At 35.2% G+C, this 20,984-nt stretch overlaps 1 protein-coding gene across 1 annotated transcript in view; it reads right to left on the reverse strand.

The window, feature by feature from the left end:
* LOC309476848 (nucleotide-binding oligomerization domain-containing protein 1-like) overlaps positions 1 to 19,042 on the reverse strand; it is a gene marked incomplete at its 3' end in the record, with an annotated part of 41,056 nt that extends 22,014 nt beyond the window's left edge. Inside the window, exon 1 of the mRNA XM_082139983.1 lies at positions 18,984 to 19,042. The remainder of the gene's footprint in view (positions 1 to 18,983) is intronic.
* Between the last annotated feature and the right edge of the window lie 1,942 nt (positions 19,043 to 20,984).

The raw sequence follows: 20,984 nt of genomic DNA on the forward strand, positions 1-20,984 counted from the left end.
GGTAATGTTCACAGAATGGTGAAATTGTGTACATGAAGAAATCTGTCATGGATTTGTTTTTCAGATGACAATGCAGCTTCCATAATGTCTGTGGGGAGAATAAAAACGGGTGAATGAAATTAAGAAATAGCATAGACAAATTGACAATTGACCAGTGACAGTAACACCAGTGACAATTTTCATGAAAAATACCATATCTTATCAATCATGGTATACTAACTAAATGAAGTTGTTTATTCCATAAGTATTCTAGTTTATTTTAATTTTAATTTTTACATCCCCCTAACAGTAAAGTGGGTCATACCAGTGAGTTCAACTAAAGCTTCATATGAAATCATGAGATAAATGAGAAGATTTTTGATAACTGAAAAGAGGCCATGGGCCTTTCTTTATAGATATTCATGAATTTGGAAGAAGGAAGTCGAGTGATGTCATCAGTATGATTTTTATTTTAAAATATTAGATTTTTGTTGAACAGTAACGCCAGTGACACAACTCCAGGGGACCACTACTTTCAAATATTAAAAATCAAATATTGCCACATAGATGGCTCAATACGACGTAATTGTTCAAATAACATATTGTTTTATTTTAAAATGTAAAGAAATTGTAACCCTAAAGTGTTTTTCAAGTGTGATATTTCTGTAAAGGCTAGGGACAGAAAATGGACGTTGCCTTAAAATCACCCAGAAATGATTTTGCATAAATTTTACCCGAGCTATTATTTTACATAACAGCATCTGTTCAAAACTTTACAATTTTAAAGCACAAACTGTGCTTAGTCGTCTTAAATCTTATTTATCCAAGACAGTATTTTGTCCACCGACACACACCAGCATGATGTATTTGTGGCGTGCGTATGTATCTGTATATGCGTGCGTGAATGAAAAAGTATCCTAAATGAAAACCGTGCAACCCAGTGTCACAAAAAGACTTGTAGGCTATATATTCATTATAATTAGATTTTCCACTTTAAAGTGTTAGCTTCTTTTGTTCGTGATTTTTTTTTTTTTTTACGATTTTTTCAAAATAAAAATCTGTACATTTATTCACGTTTATATTATTTTTGTCTATTTAAATTCTATTTACAAACTCACCACACACACACACACACTAATGGCCAATAGCTGTAATTTATTGAAAGCCATCTTTCTTCTGAAAAAGATGACACCTTACACTTGAAGAGCGCACACTGTTTTAGAATTTTATAGTCAAAAACAAATTATGTGAAAATCACCAATTGTAGCTTCAGATTCTAAAGGGTTAATTCACTGTTCTCAAACCAAGCTCATGCTCCACTCGTCACAACGGTGGTAACCCCCAAAAGAACAAAATACCAGAAACTTTTCTAAACTATAGCAAAACAAAACATTAAACATTACTAAATCTCCCACTATAACATTAATCAGGTACAAAACAGTTTTAGCATTTACTCTCCCCTTTAAGTGTCATGGCAAAGCATGCTGGGGAATAGAGATCCCAGCCCAGTTTCAGTTAAATTTAAGTTTGTCTAATTAAAAGAAACAAGTTCATAGAACTCAAAACAATGAAACAATTCAATATAATTAAAATGTGTAAGTTTTGTGAACTCAAAAGAAAAGAAAGCTCTTAATACTCATAAAAGTTAATTTGATTGAACTAATTTGTATAATTTAAGTTGGCCCTACTCAACCAATTCATTATTTTGAGAGTTAGGGTTTACAGAAAATCAGCACACATAAGCCTCTGTGGTCCATGATGTAGCATAAGTAAAGTTGTCTTGAGTGGATATTTAATTGTACTCGTCTTCAGGTCTTCAGAAGTCATAACTTCAGGGGTCAGTGGGGATCCCGAGAATATTTAATTTCCCTTAAAACCAAAGGTTAAGCTAAAAGACACTAGTTTCCAGTGTTCCCTACCAAAATCAAATAGTGTATACAATTTGTATTACACATTTTTTTGTTGTGTTCTGACACAATGTCATTAATTGGTACTTTTTCTTTTATAAAATGTACTTTTCTTACGTCTACAAAGTTTCAATTTCAATTCATTTTCCTAGCAAGTATAAAGTAAAAATATGATAAATATGCCTGACGCAATGTTTTAAGAATTAGCTGTTGCAATACTCCAAACAGTAATAAGACGACTGTTACACTTAAAACAAATCCCTCAATTAAGTTACACATTACGAGTCAAGGTGTCACAGATAGACAATTTGTCATGTTTGTCTTCACAATGTGTGTTTTTTAAAGAAAAACAGTCTTTGTCCCTCATCAGTTTAACATATCTTAATTTTTCACGATTATAAATATTGATTGGCATCAGCTCACAGCTCAATCGTTACCAAATGCTAATGAAGAGATAATCTACACTGAATGTCACTGTCACATTAGTTTGCTATTACTAGTGATAGTGGCTCTGGTATCGTCACATGACTGTGAGTACACATATAAACCACAAAGTTTTGACTATGAAGCAAAAAACAAAAACAGCAATTCGTTTTAGCAGTATGGAGATTGAGTTATAAGTTTCTTTGATTTTGTTCTCATTTTTCTAAAACAGACTATTTTAAACTGTTTACCACGGTTTCATTCTTAACATCACCATTCTTATTGTAATGCCGGGTGTTATTGTAATGTTTTGTGTAGTGTTTTCTTTACACTTTCCCCTGGATATCTGTTTCCTATGTAATGTTAGTGAACTCGAGGTCTTCTCGTCTTCTATTTGTTCATATACGACAGTATTCACATGAATTTGCTTGATTTAATAACTTCCAATGCTGTGTATTATATCCATATAATGTGTTACATAACGCCAACATGTATTGAAAAGACCAATGTGTTACAGCAAAACCACTATTTGTAGAATGATATTGTAATGTATCGAGTTTTTGCCTCTGTTATTCTGTTACTCGACATTATCTCAGTGTTTTTGGCTATATGTTTATTTGTTTGTTTAACCATGATCTAATTTTCACACCTCAAATCTTACAGACGTAATATGTTTATTCAGAATTTAGACTACTGGTTAAAAGTCGACGTGTAGGGTTATATACAATCGGTACATTGTGTTTCAATTTCACTATAGCTACAATTTAATAAACACTTCAGGCGCTGCACTTTAACATTTTAATCTTTGGTAAAAGTTAACTTAAAGTCTGCACAAAAAGATATTCCATCCTATCTGTCCATTCTAAATGTATGTTATGGATCTATTGCAAACAATTCACCCATGTGTAACGATAACCAGCTGGAGTGCCCTAGAAAGCCTCCAGAGGGCACTCCACACCAGACTATCATGTTTCACTCACAAACTACATTTCCCATAACTCACTGCCCGGACTCATTATCACTGATCACATTCACCTGTACCTCATTCACTGATTGCATTCACCTGTCTCATCCTGTTAGTCTGTCTATTTATATCATGTTCATTCATTCACTCACTGCGAAGTCTTGTTTTAGTGTTACACTGCAATTCTGAGCGTTTTCCTGGTTTTCTTGTTTATTGGTTTTCGGATTTCTTGCCTGTTCCTTGGATTACTCTCTTGCCTCTGACCCCTGCCTGTCTTGTTTTTGTTTTGTCTTGTTTGTTTGGACTGTCTACCTGTGTTTTGACCTTTTGCCTGTACATTGGATTACGCCTCTGGATTACCCTTAATAAAGCTGCATTTGGATCCTCTACCCTCGTGTCTTGACCGTGTAATGTTTAATCAAAATTTTGTTGGAAAATATGGTAGATTTACTTGGCAACAGGCTCTACGTAACGGGGTTATGTGGCATTTAATTAACATTGTTTATTTCAGTAGAATTAAGTTTATTACATAAGGTTAATTCAATGTCATTTAGTAGAATCAGGTTAACATTCTTAATTTTGTCCAAGTTCAATTATCCTAAAATTAATATCAAACAAAAATGAAAACAAATAATCCAATTATTTAATCGATTCTTTTATTTAGTGAATGCATTCAGCAATTTGACAACTTTTACAAATGCTATCTAATAAGAAAACCTTTTACAAAATCTTTACTCCATAAAGACTATTAATGTTAGTTAGGCATTTGCTAGAAGACGGTTATGTTACATCCATTGTATGTCTGAAGTAGTTGTTGTTTTTATTATTATCAAATCCACTTTAATTGTTCTTAGCACGTCCTCACCCCAAACACATGGTCTACACCTCACCACGGTAACCTCCAAAAACACTAACATATCAGAAGTTATTTTAAATATAAGCATAAACGAACATTAAACATTAACAAGTCACCTATTTTTTTTTTTTATCATGATGAAAAACACATAAAAATTGACACCCCTATCCAGTCCTGTGCAAAGCATGATGGGAAGGGGAAATCCTGTTCCTAGTCTTTATTGCTATTTTAACCTAACTAAACTCATTTATGTTATCTCAACTCAAATGGATTAAGTAAAACGGTTGAAAAGAATCGTGTTGAATTAACTTAATTTACTTAAAGGGATACTTCACCTCTGGAAAGATGAATGTATATTTAAAATAGGTCACTTATGTATTAGAAATGTGAAATTATTTTTGAATTTGGAGCTTTCTAGACTGAGAAAAGCCAGAAAATGTATTTTTGACTTATGTGAATGAAAGACATCAACTCCCAGAATGCACTTGCTTCACTGCCCTAGGAGGCCACTCCCAAGCCGCGCCTACCGGTAAGAGAGCGCAGTTGAAAACAAGGCTAGGCTACTAGTGACGAGTTCGCCCACAATTCGGCTTTTGCGTTCTACAGTCGCCATTCATTATGTTTACTGTGGCGAGCAGGACGAGGCTGAGGGCCGTGGGAGAACGGCGCGAGGCCGGTGGCGTCATTACTGATGAGCGACACCGATCTCGTATCTCTCATGGAGGAGCGGGAATTTTCTTAGCAATGTTAAAATGTACATCGACCGATCACTTGTTTAGCATTCATGTAAACATTACATTCAGATTCACCAATAGGAATGAATTCAGTTAGATTGAAACAAAAGGTGTGCATGTAAACAATGAATGGCGACCACAGAAAGCAAAAGCCGAATCCCGGACCTTTTGGACGATCTCGACGGCCGGACATGTCCGGGAAAAAGAGGATGGTAACCCCTAATACTCAGCTTTCTCCTACTTCTCAGCTTTCTCCACAGAACAAGAGCCTGCTAGCTTAGCTTCCAAAGAAAGATGGCTGACACTATGTGTACATTCTGTGAGTGAGATCCCACCCTCTATGGGCGGGCTGAAAACATGCGGAACAGCTCCTCCTACTGGCTGTAGTCTTTAGCCTCTGGCCAGAAAATCCTCCGATGACGCAAAATGACGATTTTTGCGTCATCGGAGGATTTTTTCCAGACAAAAAATACATAAATCTCTCATCTCAGGGGGATATGAGGGTGGAAAGCACGGTAATTCGAAAATACTACAGGTTTTCTACTAATACAAAGCTTAATGCTAAATCCTTAAGTATCCCTTTAAGTAAATTGAGCAAGCATCAAATGTTATTTTTGGTCTACTTAACTGAAACATATTCTTTGGACATGAAAATATTGAGTTAAGCGAAACGCAACTGTTTCAAGTCTGTTTAAGTGTAACAGTCGTCGTATATGTGATAGAAAAACCATCAGGCCTCACTTTTCACACTGGGCCTGTTATGTGTCTTGTGACCGCTTCGCAGACAGACCTAAAAGAATATCGTAGTTATAATTTTTTCATTTTTGTAATTTTCTTATGCTATATTTGTTCATTAAATAAATTAAAACAAGCATTATTCACTTGTTTCATCGTGTGTTAACTCTATATTTATCCGGTTGAAATTTGTAGAAATAAGATCAGTAGGCTACATTTAACCAGTTAACACAAAAATAACCAGTTAATGGCTTTGTGTCAGAACACACCAGGTATGAAGCTATGATTGGTTTTTAACTTTTTTATTCTAACTTTAAAGCTAGAATATCCTTTGAAAAGTGTAATACAAAACATACGGTCTTTGTTTTGGGGGGATATTTGGAAAACTACCTTACACACGCTGTGTTTTCACCGAATGAGCCATTGACCGTCCTTAATGGTGTCATTGTGTGAGGAACTGTTTGGAGTATTGCAACAGCTAATTCTTAAAACATTGCGTCAGGCATATTTATCATATTTTTACTTTATACTTGCTAGGAAAATGAATTGAAATTGAAACTTTGTAGACGTAAGAAAAGTACATTTTATAAAAGAAAAAGTACCAATTAATGACATTGTGTCAGAACACAACAAAAAAATGTGTAATACAAATTGTATACACTATTTGATTTTGGTAGGGAACACTGGAAACTAGTGTCTTTTAGCTTAATCTTTGGTTTTAAGGGAAATTAAATATTCTCGGGATCCCCACTGACCCCTGAAGTTATGACTTCTGAAGACCTGAAGACGAGTACAATTAAATATCCACTCAAGACAACTTTACTTATGCTACATCATGGACCACAGAGGCTTATGTGTGCTGATTTTCTGTAAACCCTAACTCTCAAAATAATGAATTGGTTGAGTAGGGCCAACTTAAATTATACAAATTAGTTCAATCAAATTAACTTTTATGAGTATTACGAACTTTCTTTTCTTTTGAGTTCACAAAACTTACACATTTTAATTATATTGAATTGTTTAATTGTTTTGAGTTCTATGAACTTGTTTCTTTTAATTAGACAAACTTAAATTTAACTGAAACTGGGCTGGGATCTCTATTCCCCAGCATGCTTTGCCATGACACTTAAAGGGGAGAGTAAATGCTAAAACTGTTTTGTACCTGATTAATGTTATAGTGGGAGATTTAGTAATGTTTAATGTTTTGTTTTGCTATAGTTTAGAAAAGTTTCTGGTATTTTGTTCTTTTGGGGGTTACCACCGTTGTGACGAGTGGAGCATGAGCTTGGTTTGAGAACAGTGAATTAACCCTTTAGAATCTGAAGCTACAATTGGTGATTTTCACATAATTTGTTTTTGACTATAAAATTCTAAAACAGTGTGCGCTCTTCAAGTGTAAGGTGTCATCTTTTTCAGAAGAAAGATGGCTTTCAATAAATTACAGCTATTGGCCATTAGTGTGTGTGTGTGTGTGGTGAGTTTGTAAATAGAATTTAAATAGACAAAAATAATATAAACGTGAATAAATGTACAGATTTTTATTTTGAAAAAATCAAAAAAAAAAAAAAAAAATCACGAACAAAAGAAGCTAACACTTTAAAGTGGAAAATCTAATTATAATGAATATATAGCCTACAAGTCTTTTTGTGACACTGGGTTGCACGGTTTTCATTTAGGATACTTTTTCATTCACGCACGCATATACAGATACATACGCACGCCACAAAAACATCATGCTGGTGTGTGTCGGTGGACAAAATACTGTTTGAATATCTTTGGATAAATAAGATTTAAGACGACTAAGCACAGTTTGTGCTTTAAAATTGTAAAGTTTTGAACAGATGCTGTTATGTAAAATAATAGCTCGGGTAAAATTTATGCAAAATCATTTCTGGGTGATTTTAAGGCAACGTCCATTTTCTGTCCCAAGCCTTTACAGAAATATCACACTTACATTTAAAAATAAAACAATATGTTATTTGAACAATTACGTCGTATTGAGCCATCTATGTGGCAATATTTGATTTTTAATATTTGAAAGTAGTGGTCCCCTGGAGTTGTGTCACTGGCGTTACCGTTCAACAAAAATCTAATATTTTAAAATAAAAATCATACTGATGACATCACTCGACTTCCTTCTTCCAAATTCATGAATATCTATAAAGAAAGGCCCATGGCCTCTTTTCAGTTATCAAAAATCTTCTCATTTATCTCATGATTTCATATGAAGCTTTGGTTGAACTCACTGGTATGACCCACTTTACTGTTAGGGGGATGTAAAAATTAAAATAAACTAGAATACTTATGGAATAAACAACTTCATTTAGTTAGTATACCATGAATGACAAGATGTGGTATTTTTCATGAAAATTGTCACTGGTGTTACTGTCACTGGTGTCTCTTTTCTTATGGGAGAACCCCAGCGACACCGGTGACTCCCATTTATAGATAAACTTTATTCGAAGCTATTAATTTAGATTGTATGCCAAATGTAACAATTTAGTCTCATCTACATAATTATGGTTGAAGAATAATGATCTTTGGTCTTATGTGTGTCATTGGTGATTCATTGTGTCATTGGTGTCACTGTCTTTTCTATCACGTTAAATAAAATGTCACATGATAATAATTTTACATCTATTTAATTCTGATGCACTCAAAGTTAAGATTTAAAGGATTGCATCATTACTTGATTTTAACAGGTTTTTCAAATATTTTCATTGTAATAGCAAATACATGGTAGTGCAGATGAACTAACATCATTCAAGCATACTTTTAACAAACCTGATTAAAATAAATGAAACATAATCGCCTTATTTGTTGCACTATTATTATTTTCTGTAACTCTGACTACATGTGCTGAAACATAGAAATTATATTTCATAAAAACCTTTAATATTGCCAAAGAAGTAAGGTAACACAAGCGTCAAAATGGTAGGCCTACATGCAGTCTTTAAATAAATGCACAAAATATAAAAAATCATTAAGCTGTCATTTTTGTGTATTCATAAAGTCAAAGGGTGTTCTATAATGTGTTCTAAGTTTAAATGTTAGAAAAAGAAATCTGATCTTCAAAAGGTGTCATTTTTGGGTTTCATCTTTCTTTCACACGTTCTCCTAGAACAACAGGCTGGGGGACAGCTCACCCAGGAAGAGGACGATTGAGCTTATCAGCACAATCACTGGATACGAGTAGGCTATATAAAATGTAACTTCCTGACTCTTTTGTTTTGACCCCTGACTTTTATATGCTAATACATAGTAACTACGCATAGAGGAAGGGGAGGGCCTGTGCCCCTGCCATGATGGAACCAATCTTCATTTTCAATTTAGCAAACGGAGAGCAAACATCTCTTCTGCTCAAGGATTCTAAATTCAAGGATCTATGATTTTAACCAGAGACAAAAAGACCTCCTAATTTCACCGATGGTAAGTTCACTTCAACACCTTTAAACCTTAAAACACTTAATAATTTAACGTCTTATTTCAAACAAAACAACCTATTTTATGTTTTATCTATGTAAGTCAGTGTTTTGTTGTGTATTAGATTAAAATACTCATACTTGATAATTGAACAATTCAAATAATATGAACTATTATTCACTATTTTATGTTTTATCTATGAAACGCAGTGTTTTTTATGTTTTATCTATGTAAGTCAGTGTTGTTAGATTAAAATACTCATACTTGATAATTGAACAATTCAAATAATATGAACTGTTATTCACTATTAAAATACTTATACATGATAATTTAACATTTCAAATAATATGAACTATTATTCACTATTTTATGTTTTATCTATGAAACGCAGTGTTTTTTATGTTTTATCTATGTAAGTCAGTGTTGTTAGATTAAAATACTCATACTTGATAATTGAACAATTCAAATAATATGAACTATTATTCACTATTAAAATACTTATACATGATAATTTAACATTTCAAATAATATGAACTAATATTCACTATTAAAATACTTATACATGATAATTTAACATTTCAAATAATATGAACTATTATTCACTATTTTATGTTTTATCTATGAAACGCAGTGTTTTTTATGTTTTATCTATGTAAGTCAGTGTTGTTAGATTAAAATACTCATACTTGATAATTGAACGATTCAAATAATATGAACTATTATTCACTTTTAAAATACTTATACATGATAATTTAACATTTCAAATAATATGAACTAATATTCACTATTAAAATACTTATACTTGATCATTTAACATTTCATTATAATATGAACTATTATTCACTATTTTATGTTTTATCTATGCAAGTCAGTGTTTTGTTGTGTATTAGATTAAAATACTTATACTTGATCATTTAAGATCTTGTTTCATATAATCTAAATTGTTTTATTTATGGATGTGACTGTGTAATCTGAAAACAATTCACTCTGACATATTTCTTCGGCGCAGAAAATTCCTCTGAAAAACAAATCCATGACAGATCTCTCATATTCATAATTTCGGACTTCTGAGAATATTATCCATAATAAAAACACCCCTCCAACAAAAATGTTTCCTCTCACGCCAACCAGATTACAATTATAAAACACACAACCATAAAAATTCCGGAATCACGAAGGTCGTCATAAAACCCCCAATATGTACACACATCCGGTCATAAACACATGTCATAAAACAATAAATCAAGGGGGCCATAAATCATTTTTGACACAAGGTACAGGGTATTTCTACTGACGGACTTAAAGAATAAAGCGAAGGATTGTGAATTTGGAGAACTTACCAAGTCACTTATACCGGACCGGATTGTTTGTGGTATCACAACTGACCAGATCAGAGGCAGGAGAAAAAAAAATACTATGGAAGTCAATGGGGTCCATCAACTGTCTGGTTAACGACATTCTTAAAAATATCAATATTGTCTTCAGCAGAAGAAGAAAACATTTATTTGAAACTTAATTTTCAAATTCATTTGGTTTGAAACTACTTGAGGGTGAGTAAATGATGACAGTATTTTAATTTTTAAGTTAACTATTTTCTTTAACCCTACAGAGGGAAGGGGATATTTGCCGTGTCAGTGAAGGGAGTCAAAACCTATTAAAATCACTGCAAGAGTAAACAGAAATTCCCATGCAAAAAATTCACAAGCAGAAGAATGTGAAAAAGGAAAACGAATGTGTTCAGCCAAAGAAAGATTAATCCCTAACAGAATGCACAAGAAGTGGATTTAAACACAAGCCAAAAAATGCCCTGCATACAGACATATATGCAAAGCCTGCATATAAGCACACAAACAGAGAAACAATTAACTGCAGAATTCTTGGAATCGGAATTATCAAGCAGGGAAAAGCAGGATGTCCAAAAACAGGCTAATCATGGTGATCTTTCGTAGTGCAATTTTTATTCTTTGGTGTTTGGTGTTATCACTTATCAGTTACTAACGCAATATAAAGAAACTTATGAGCATCATATGATACAGTGTTATTGTAACAAAGTATGTTGTTATGGGAAGGAGGCGGGAACCGGCAAACATTTAAACAAATTAATAATAAAACAAACACAAAACGAAAGTAAAAACGGCAGCCCCTCACGGACGACTGCTGCACACACATAAAAAAAACAGAACTAAAAAGTCCAGGACTGGTCCTCTCTCGTCCTTCACTGTCGTCGCTCTCTTCCTTTTTTGGTTCCGTAGCTCCTCCTCCGTGCTCATTCTCATTCTCGCTCATTCTCTCACGGCCCTCGTCCTGCTTGCCACAGTCATCTATCTATACGATATCGTAATTAGGATTTTGCGAAGATGATGATGGTTGCGGCGGAGAGAGTATGCTCTTATGTGCGCCGTACCAGAGTTCGTTTGGAACCGGACCGAGACCAGTTGTTTGGTCCGCAACCGAGTGCGATTGCTGTATTCACACGTGCCCAAGGGGGGAAACAAACTTGAGTTTGATTCAATCGAACCAAACAAGACAGGTGTTAATACACCCTAAGACACAGGTGCAGATTGTAATGTCATATCAGTGCGAGAACTGGATGCGTTAAAGATTGACAGAAGTTACATGAGTGAATCACGATGGAGACTAGTGACGTATCCGGGTCACAAGATCAGGCCCTTTGGTCAGCAATACCTTGAATGCCAGTACAAAGACAAGGGCTGTGTCCGAAATCACACTCTCTTGAGTAGGTACTTGTTTTAAATAAGTAATTACTTCACGACTGTTAATAAAGTATATTCTATGTAGTATGAATGTGTGTAGTATGAATGTAATATAGACGTACTACATCTGCCATGTTGTCATTATCATGTGACCTACCAGCGTCGGTTGCATCACTTCACTGCCTCATGGGATAGGAAAGTTTCCATCGTATGCACACTTCAGAATCTTGCTGGAAGTAGTAGGTCATCTGGGTACTTTTTGCCTGCTCTTTTATGAGTACTGTGAATTTGGACATACTTATTTTGTCACATACTGTTTTTCACCGGCTATATAGTAGGGAAGTATGTGATTTCGAATGCAGCCAAGCTGTACACTCTTGAATTTCAGGTCATAGAGCAAAATGCCAGTGCAACTCTGGGAAGAAAATCGTGCAACACATTGTGAGTAATAAAAAGGATGCATGGAATAAAAAGAGACACCTAAAAATATATTCTCAGTCAATTTGAAGATTTGTTCACAGGACTGGGTTGTGTTCTGGAAGTCCACCACATTCAGATATAGCCTGAGGTCATGCAATTGATTCACAGTGGCCTTAAAAAAAGACATTGAAAGAGAACTGAAATGTAAAAAAAAAGAGATGGGTGTCATTAAAAAACAGACTGAGCCCACAGAATGGGTAAATAGTATGGTGACAATAGTAAAACCCAACAAGATTAGGATCTGTATAGAACCTCAAGATCTAAACAGAGCAATACGAAGGGAACACTATCCTCCTAAAATGCTTGAGGAACTTGTTGCAGAAATGCCAAGTGCCAAGATGTTCTCTGTGGTGGATGCAAATCAGGGATTTTACAGATCCAGCTGGGTGATGACACTTCTAAACTCTGTACATTTAATACACCCTTAGAGAGGTACATGTTTTACAAGGCTTCCTTTTGGGATTTCATCAGCTCCAGAGGTGTTCCAAAGATGTTTGTCTCAGCATCTGGAAGGAGTTGTTAATGTAAGACTCATATACAGCAGACTGAGGAAGCTGTTAGAGAAACTGAGAAGCATAAACCTAAAACTGAGCAAAGACAAATGCAAGATTGGCCAAAGTGAAATCTGCTAAACATAAGTCATGTGCTGAGCAAAGACGGACTGAAACCTGACAAGGAAAAAGTGAGAGCTATTCTTGAGATGCCGGAGCCACAGGACAAGTCAGCCCTGCAGAGGTTCTTAGGCATGTTGCAGTACTTAGCAAAGTTCATCCCAAATCTTTCAGAAGTGACTGCACCTCTCAGAAAGCTGCTGGAAGGAGAAACACTGGCACTGGGATAGTGAACAACAAGACAGCTTCAATCGCCTGAAAGTGCTAGTGAGCTCAGCACCTGTGTTGTAATTTTATGATGTGAGCAAGCCAGTTACCTTGTCTGAGGATGCCAGCTCAGAAGGCCTAGCTGTGATTCTTCTATTCTGTGATTCTTCAGGAGGGACAGCCAGTAGCGTATGGCTCGAGAGCACTGATAGACTGTGAACAAAACTATGCATAAGTTGAAAAAGAGCTGTTAGCAATTGTGCATGGCTGTGCAAAATTTCACCTGTGCAGTCACGTTTCCACTGTCACTTTCGGGCTTCCTCTGGGTCAACTGCCAGGGTTTTTTGGCCTACCGAATACCTTGGTCCAAAGCGGGCCAACTGGGGCCTTGAGGAGTAGTTATGAAGTCAGAGACAGAAACACCGCGGATGATTTCATATACCAGCTAACATCAGCATTAAAGACATTTTGTAATCTTTCTAACAGGCTATTTTGACGAAGACAGACAAATCCGTTTACAATTCATTTTCTTATATTTCTTCCTTGAGTCATATTGAGTGTTTGCTAGTTGAATAGCCTGTTATTATGAAGAAAACGAGGTCAACCAGAAGACGATAAATGAAATTTATTGAAGATTGGACAATTGATGATTATTAAAGAGATAACATGTGAGAAAAATGAGAATTTGCATTAAAAGAAACTAGGGCTGTCAAAGTTAACGCGTTAATAACTCGTTAACGCAAAATCATATTAACGGCACTAATTTTTTTAACGCGCGATTAACGCAGCGCGTATTTTCTGTTTGACCCGTGGCCCAACCCCTAGTTGGAGAAATGGAGATACACAGTGTTGCCAACTTAGCGACATTGCAGACCCCTTTAGCGATTTTTTCCCTTCAACAAAGCGCCCAAACCTTATTTAGTTTCTGAGAATCTACCGGTACCGCTGGTACTGCTCTCTCAGCACGCGCGCGCGCCTCTCTCTCTCTCGCTCGCTCGCTCTCTCTCTCTCTCTCTGCGTCTCACGCGGAGGAGCAGCGCTTTAATTCAGTTAAGCACAGATATTATGTTGCTTGACTAATTTTACAAGTATAGCCGAAATCAGAGCACAGATATTGTCTTTATCTTATGTGAATTTGATTTCACCAGACGACGGCTCGATTATCAGAATTGTTGTGCAGATTAACTTAACATCTTGGAAGGGAGAGCTGGTTATGTCTTAATGGGTCGCGTTTCAGTCACCATTTCAAATTCATTCCGTTGTTTGACAACAGAAACAGTAAAATATACCAATGAAAACAGTTTTATTGAGAATTTAGCTTCATCAAAATGAGCACAGAGAGAGACAAACTACAATGTAATAATAAATAATAAATGTACATTTAGCATTTTCAGAAGAGCTGCCCTGTCATGCAAAATCTAAACATGTTTGTGTTAGTAAATTGCTCAGTCCAAAGAAAGAGAAGTAATGGTAACCTGGCATTTTTTTGTTCTTTCTACATGTGTCTAATAGACATGAACAAGTTCTTTGAAAAACATCTATGACCTTTGAAACATGTCTCGTCCTAATGCTCTATATTGACTATGGTTTCAATAATAAACATACATTTGCATAAAGCATCTATATTTATCCATGCCCACGTTGATTAGAGTATTACAAACTTGAAAAGTATTAATTTAAGGTACATTTAGAACAAATAAAAAAATGTGCCATTAAATGCGATTAATCGCGAGTTAACTCATGACAATCATGCGATTAATCGCGATAAAAATTTTTAATCGATTGACAGCCCTAAAAGAAACACAAGTCTAGGAACAGTATATGATTCTATGAACAGTATAGGCTATGACCAGGTTTAACTGGCAGGAGGTGCGGCCGGGACAGTGTCCCGACAGCGCCTCCTGCCATTTAAACCTCTTTTGCCCTTAAACTAAAAAACTCTGATAATGCACACTTAAGGGTGTGTTGCAGTACTAATACACCTGCTTTATTATCATTACAATGGCACATCAAACAATAAATACAACTTGTCAGTAAAAAAAAAATACAGACCGAAAGAATTCACTTATCACACTCAAAAACAGCTTAGCGGCTTTAACTCCAAAATGGCACGATGTAAAGAAGAAATGTTTTTGCGGGTATGGTAGGCATTGCGTGCTGTACGTGCGAACGAAATTTGATGTACGAAACCGTACGTCAACCGTACGTCTCGAAATTTGATGTAACAAAAGCACAACTACCGTTCAAAGTCAAATTTTACTAAAATCATGCTATATTTGTACCGAATAACACATGATACTAAGAGAACACATATGTGAGTTGTTGATCACAAAAAAATTCAAAAATCTATCTGTAACCTTATCTTAGAAAACGACATTTATCTGAAAAGTGTCGACGAAATTTGACAAAATTTTTTAGTGGTTTTCAAGGAAATCTCAGTGTTTCATCCGTCCCGCATTTCAATCGTCCCGGCTCTCCCCCGTAATGGTAGGCGTGCATAGTCTTTTGCATCGGGTATAAATATTTCTACCTTCTACGGTGATCAAAATCTACATCGGATCACAAACAGAAGGCAATCAAACATGAAAGTGAGTTTTGAGGTTAATTATTTTAAAAGTCTTTAATGCTGGTGATGTTAGCTGACAGAATCATCCGGCGATGCCATGCCTTTCTCCCGGCTCAGGTAAACTCCGCCTCTGTTCGAATCGGAACCACTCCTCTAGCCTCGAGCTGGCCCACTTTAGACCAAGGTATTCGACGGGCCAGAAAATCCTGGCCGACCGTTGTGTGCCATGCTGCTTATATTTATCAGGCAGTAAAAATGAAAACGTAACGTAGCCCATGCCTGTAATGTATATTGAAATATCGTAAATGTGTTTAAAAATCATATCACCGTTATTGAAAAAAATTATATCGCGATATATATTAATATTGAATTATTGTCCAGCCCTAGGTAAAACATCAACATTTTAAATATTTAAGTAAACAACAAAAATCCCAACAAACAGCCGCTTTTATCATGTTCGTTTTGCGATCTCGCTAGTTTCCAGTGATTTCTTGATGGGTGAAATGACCCGTCAAGAAATCAACTCATGATGCACACATGGGTATTGTAAAGCACAAGGAAAGAGCCAGTTCTGGCCAGGGATGGCAAAGCAAATTGAAGATGTTGCCAGTAAATGTGACATCTGCAAAAAGCACAGAAACAGCTATTCCAGAGAACCGCTTGTCACATCCTATCCCAGAAAGAGCTCGGTCGAAGGTCTGAATGGATATTACACTTCAGAGATGCTGATTATCTCCTCTGTGTGGACTACTTTTCCAAGTAGCCTGAAATTGCTAAGTTAAATGATATGACAAGTAAGCAAATCATTGCGGTTCTCAAATCAACGTTCGCCAGACATGAAGTTCCAGATGAACTCTTTCAGATAATGGTAGAGAGATTGTAGGTGCTGAAATGCGAGTGTTTGCAGCCAGCTGGGAGTTCATTCATACTACCTCAAGTCCTGGATTTCCACAGTCAAACGGTCAGGCAGAGAGACGTTGCTCTCCTGGAGTATAGAAACACACCATTGGATGGGATAGGACTTTTCCCTGTGCAGTTACTCATGGGAAGAAGCCTGAAATCAAAGATTCCAGTGTCAAAGAAACTGCTGATGCCCAAGGTTTTCAGGCATGTGTGAAATCGACTGAGAAACAGGCAAGTCAGACAAAAGCAGTACTTTGATTGTGAGACAAGAAAGCTACCTGAAATGAAGGAGAAAGAGTTAGTATTAGACAGGATAGCACCTGCAGTGGTTCTCGACTAAAATGAACAAACACCAGACAGTCACATCTTCAGAAGGAATAGTAGAGACTGGCTGAAAGCAAAGGAAACAGTGTGTCCTTCAACTCAAACTGAAGCTGTGGAAGACTTACCTGTTGTTTCACCAGATTTAGAGCTGAATTCAGAGCAGGAACACAACATGGACAATAATGCCAGTGCAAGTTGTTAATCTTCTGTGAATGCCCCGAATTCACCAGTGAGAAATAGTAAATTTCATTCAATGAATAAAGAGAGACTGCCAATATTTGGTAGACCTATCAGAGTGCCTAGTAGGTACCGGGTGAAATACAGTGACTGTATAGTTCTAACCCTTGTGAAAAAAAAAAAAAAAAAAATGATATGAAATGCTAAGTATACTTGCAGCCAGACTAATTCAGTATACTTCAAGTGTGTTAATGATTAGTTAACTTTAAGTGTGCTATTTTGAAACAACTAATTTTGTACTAAGTATATTTTAGTTGTAATTAAATTGTAGTAAAGCATAACTTTAAGTGTATTTAGTGTACTTTTGTGTACTAAACTGGAACAACTTCAAGTAGTGCGTAAATGTAAAAATGTTTACGCATTTTAAATTTTATAAAATATAAAATGTGTAAATGTAAATATTACAGTGTACTTTATTTGTGTTACAAGTACAATACAAAATCATAACTAAAAGATTTTTTGTGTGTGTGTGTGAGGTGGGAGAGAAAGAGGGGGGATGGGATCGGGAAAGGTCACGAGCCAGGACTCAAATTCGGGATCCATAGGCACTTGCCCACGAGGCTATTGATGCCAACCATAAGTGTATACCAAAGTGCACACCTTGTCTTCAATAACAAATGCACATTAATAGACAAATAATAGGCTACTGAGCTATACTTTGTACAAAATACTATTGTATACTATAATGTATTTTGAAAGTATACTTTCAATGCATTGTTACAATGATCATTTCCAGCACATAGTTAAAATATACCTAAAATATATTTTTAAAAAGTGCAAATAAATACACTTTTAAAAAATAAACAGAATTTTCACTTCAAGTATATTTTTCTAAAATGTATTTTTAGAAAATATACTAAAGTACAATTATTTTAAAGTGTGTCAAAAGTTATATTGTGAAAATCGGTAAAAGCATGATGCTAATATACTTTTAATATATTTAACGATAGTACAATTTTTGTTAGTATATTTGCAATGTACTATTGAAAAGGGAAATATATTTCAAATACAATAAAGTATACTTTTTGTCATAGGGAAGTCCTAAGAGTAACATAAGTGTATTGTTATATAGAAGTTTTTTTAACATAAAAAAAAAAAAAAAAAAAAAAAAAAAAAAAAAAAAGGAGATGTCTTCACATGTATGATGTGTAGCCTCCGAGTTGTAATGTAATGTAGTGAACGCTGTGAGGCGCTATTGCATCATCATCTTCATTATAGGCAAACACGAGTAACAACCAGGTAACAACAGCCTGAACTTCAGTTCAACCACTTGCGATCTCCTGTCATCAATTACAGTGGCATTTATTATGAAATTTAATTTAATTATTAAATGATTATGCAACTGTTGTAAATTGAATCTTTAACTCAACGTTGTCATATAAAAAAAGTCATACTTCTAGATTAAGTTCCATGACTCTACACAAAGATAGCCTCGAGATCAGTCTCCGATTCACAAACAAGCGTAAAAACGAAACCGAAACCAAAACACTATTTGTCTCAATGAGGGCTAGATTAGTTCGTATTTAATTCGCGTAATTTATTAGTTTCACAGTATATTCTGAAAAGGCTCTGATGGGTGAACAGACGAAGACAATAATACCGTGTAGCCATTCATGCGACGCGATTATAGAGATTAAACATGACTTCAAAGACATGGGCTACAATTAGGAAATGCCACGAACGCATGAGTAGAAATAAATTAAACGAACTTTGATGAATAAAACTGAAGATGCGATCCATGCAGTACAAGCAATGTGCGGATTACCAATACACTTGGAAGAGTTTGTAAGTGTTTTTTGATCAGACTATTATGAAATTGAGTTATGAAATAGAACTGATTAAATTAGATTCCAGCGACACATAGTACATTTACAATATCAAACGAAGCAATGTTAACCATTTGGACTGGATATAAATTACCTGCCATTCACCTACAGCAACTTCCGAGTTCCAAAACTGTACTGGAAACTCCAGCAGAGTCTCTGCAGCGCTTGTTCTTCTTCTTGCTTGTTTATGGCGGTTGGCATTAAACTTTTAGCTGCTTTACCGCCATCTGCTAGTTAGGAGTGTGGGTCAAGAAGATGGCATCCCCCATTATTATATCATATTATATTCAAATATTAGGCACACAAATATTGAGTTGTGTTGAACTGACTCTTGAATTTCCAAAAATATATGTGGTCTTTTAGATTTTGTATTGGAAATTGGATTTGTTCACCAATTTGTTGCATTTGTGCCTAAAATTTATGGAAGCATTTGGGTAGCAATATTCAATTTGAAATGTAATATGCTAAATGACAATGCAATATGTAAAATGGGAATACATTTCTGTATTTCAATTTACATTTTCCATTACATTTGTGCAACGTTTGGTGCAAAATGAAAATGTAATAATATATTTTACATTTCATACACTAGTTTTAATATGTAAATTGAATACATGTTAACGCTTTATAAGTTGCAAAATTAAAATGAAAATGTATTGCAGAAATGATTAGATATGTTTAACATGTTCAAGCAAAAAATGTAGCAAAATTATCATTTACATGTTATTTTTCTTAATTGCATTTACACTCACAGTTGAGACAGTTGCGATTGCATTTTCATTAAATGTCTCGCAATGAATGTAGCAAAATTCAATGTGCAAATTGAAAATGCATTCCGAGCCGATCACATCCCCCCTCCCACCCAGTCAATCACTATTATAGTCACTATTGCATCACCATTCTTCATTATAGGCAAACAGTTTGTAAGTTTGTTTGTGTTCTTTAATCATGGCTTTAATATACCTCTGATATAAAATAGGACCTCTGTTATAAAATAAAACAGAAATATGGTCCATTTAACATAATAACATAACATTTAATATAAATTACCTGAGTCACCTCGACAGCAACTTCCGAGTTTCGACAGGGAGACCGGGGATGGTTGTAACACAGGTCAGTTGTAACAATTCCAATCTGTCCAATCAGGAACTAGTTACAAATCACCTGATTCATTTCGCACATGCTCAGTTTAGTCCTTATTCCACTTATGATAAAGAAGAGCCCTGGGGCAAACATAGCTGATGTTAGAGTGGAAAAAACTATTTTGAGGTAAGAAAGTAACTTTTTTTTACTTACTTTGTTTATTTTTGTTATGGGAATTTATCCTTTGTAGTTCATAAAACTCATCAAATTTAAATGTTTATTGTGTGCCTTTGTCTTTTAATGCAGGTTGTCAGGGCTAATGTTTTGCCTGTTACAGTAGCTGTAAGGTGAGCTAGTTCATGGCTACATGACTCTGGGTTAGTTAACAACAAGACTCGGGGTTAGTTGTAATAACGAAACATTAAACACCTCACACACACACACACACACACACACACACACACACACACACACACACACACACACACACACACACACACACACACACACACACACACACACACACGTTCAATTGAAATTTTATCATGGCCATTGGCCAATACTATAACTGACAGTAACAAACGTGCTCACACAAACACAATGTTCAAGTCTTCAATTTACATTTTATTATGGCCAATACTACGACTGACGGTAACAAATATGCTTACACACAAACAATGTTTGTGTTCAAGTTCAGTTTATAATGGTCATTTACTATGACTGAGAGTGACAAACACATTGAGACTGAGATTGACACACACAGAAACACACATCAGTCATATTGAAAAGTCAGTGTTGAATAAAAAGCTTTCAATATCCTTTTTTTTTGTGTGTGTCATAATCCTTATTTCATTATGTTACATATAACCCCGGTGGATATCATCAGATATCATAATCTCACCCCAGGGTATGTTACAACTAACCCAGACTATGGGGTGAATTTAACATTTCACTCCTCGTGTTTGAAACTAAACCATGCATTTCCTGTTTGTGGTGCAAAGATAATAGCATG

Source organism: Leuciscus leuciscus (assembly GCF_965113295.1).
Source record: "Leuciscus leuciscus genome assembly, chromosome: 1".
NCBI classification, from domain to species: domain Eukaryota; kingdom Metazoa; phylum Chordata; class Actinopteri; order Cypriniformes; family Leuciscidae; genus Leuciscus; species Leuciscus leuciscus.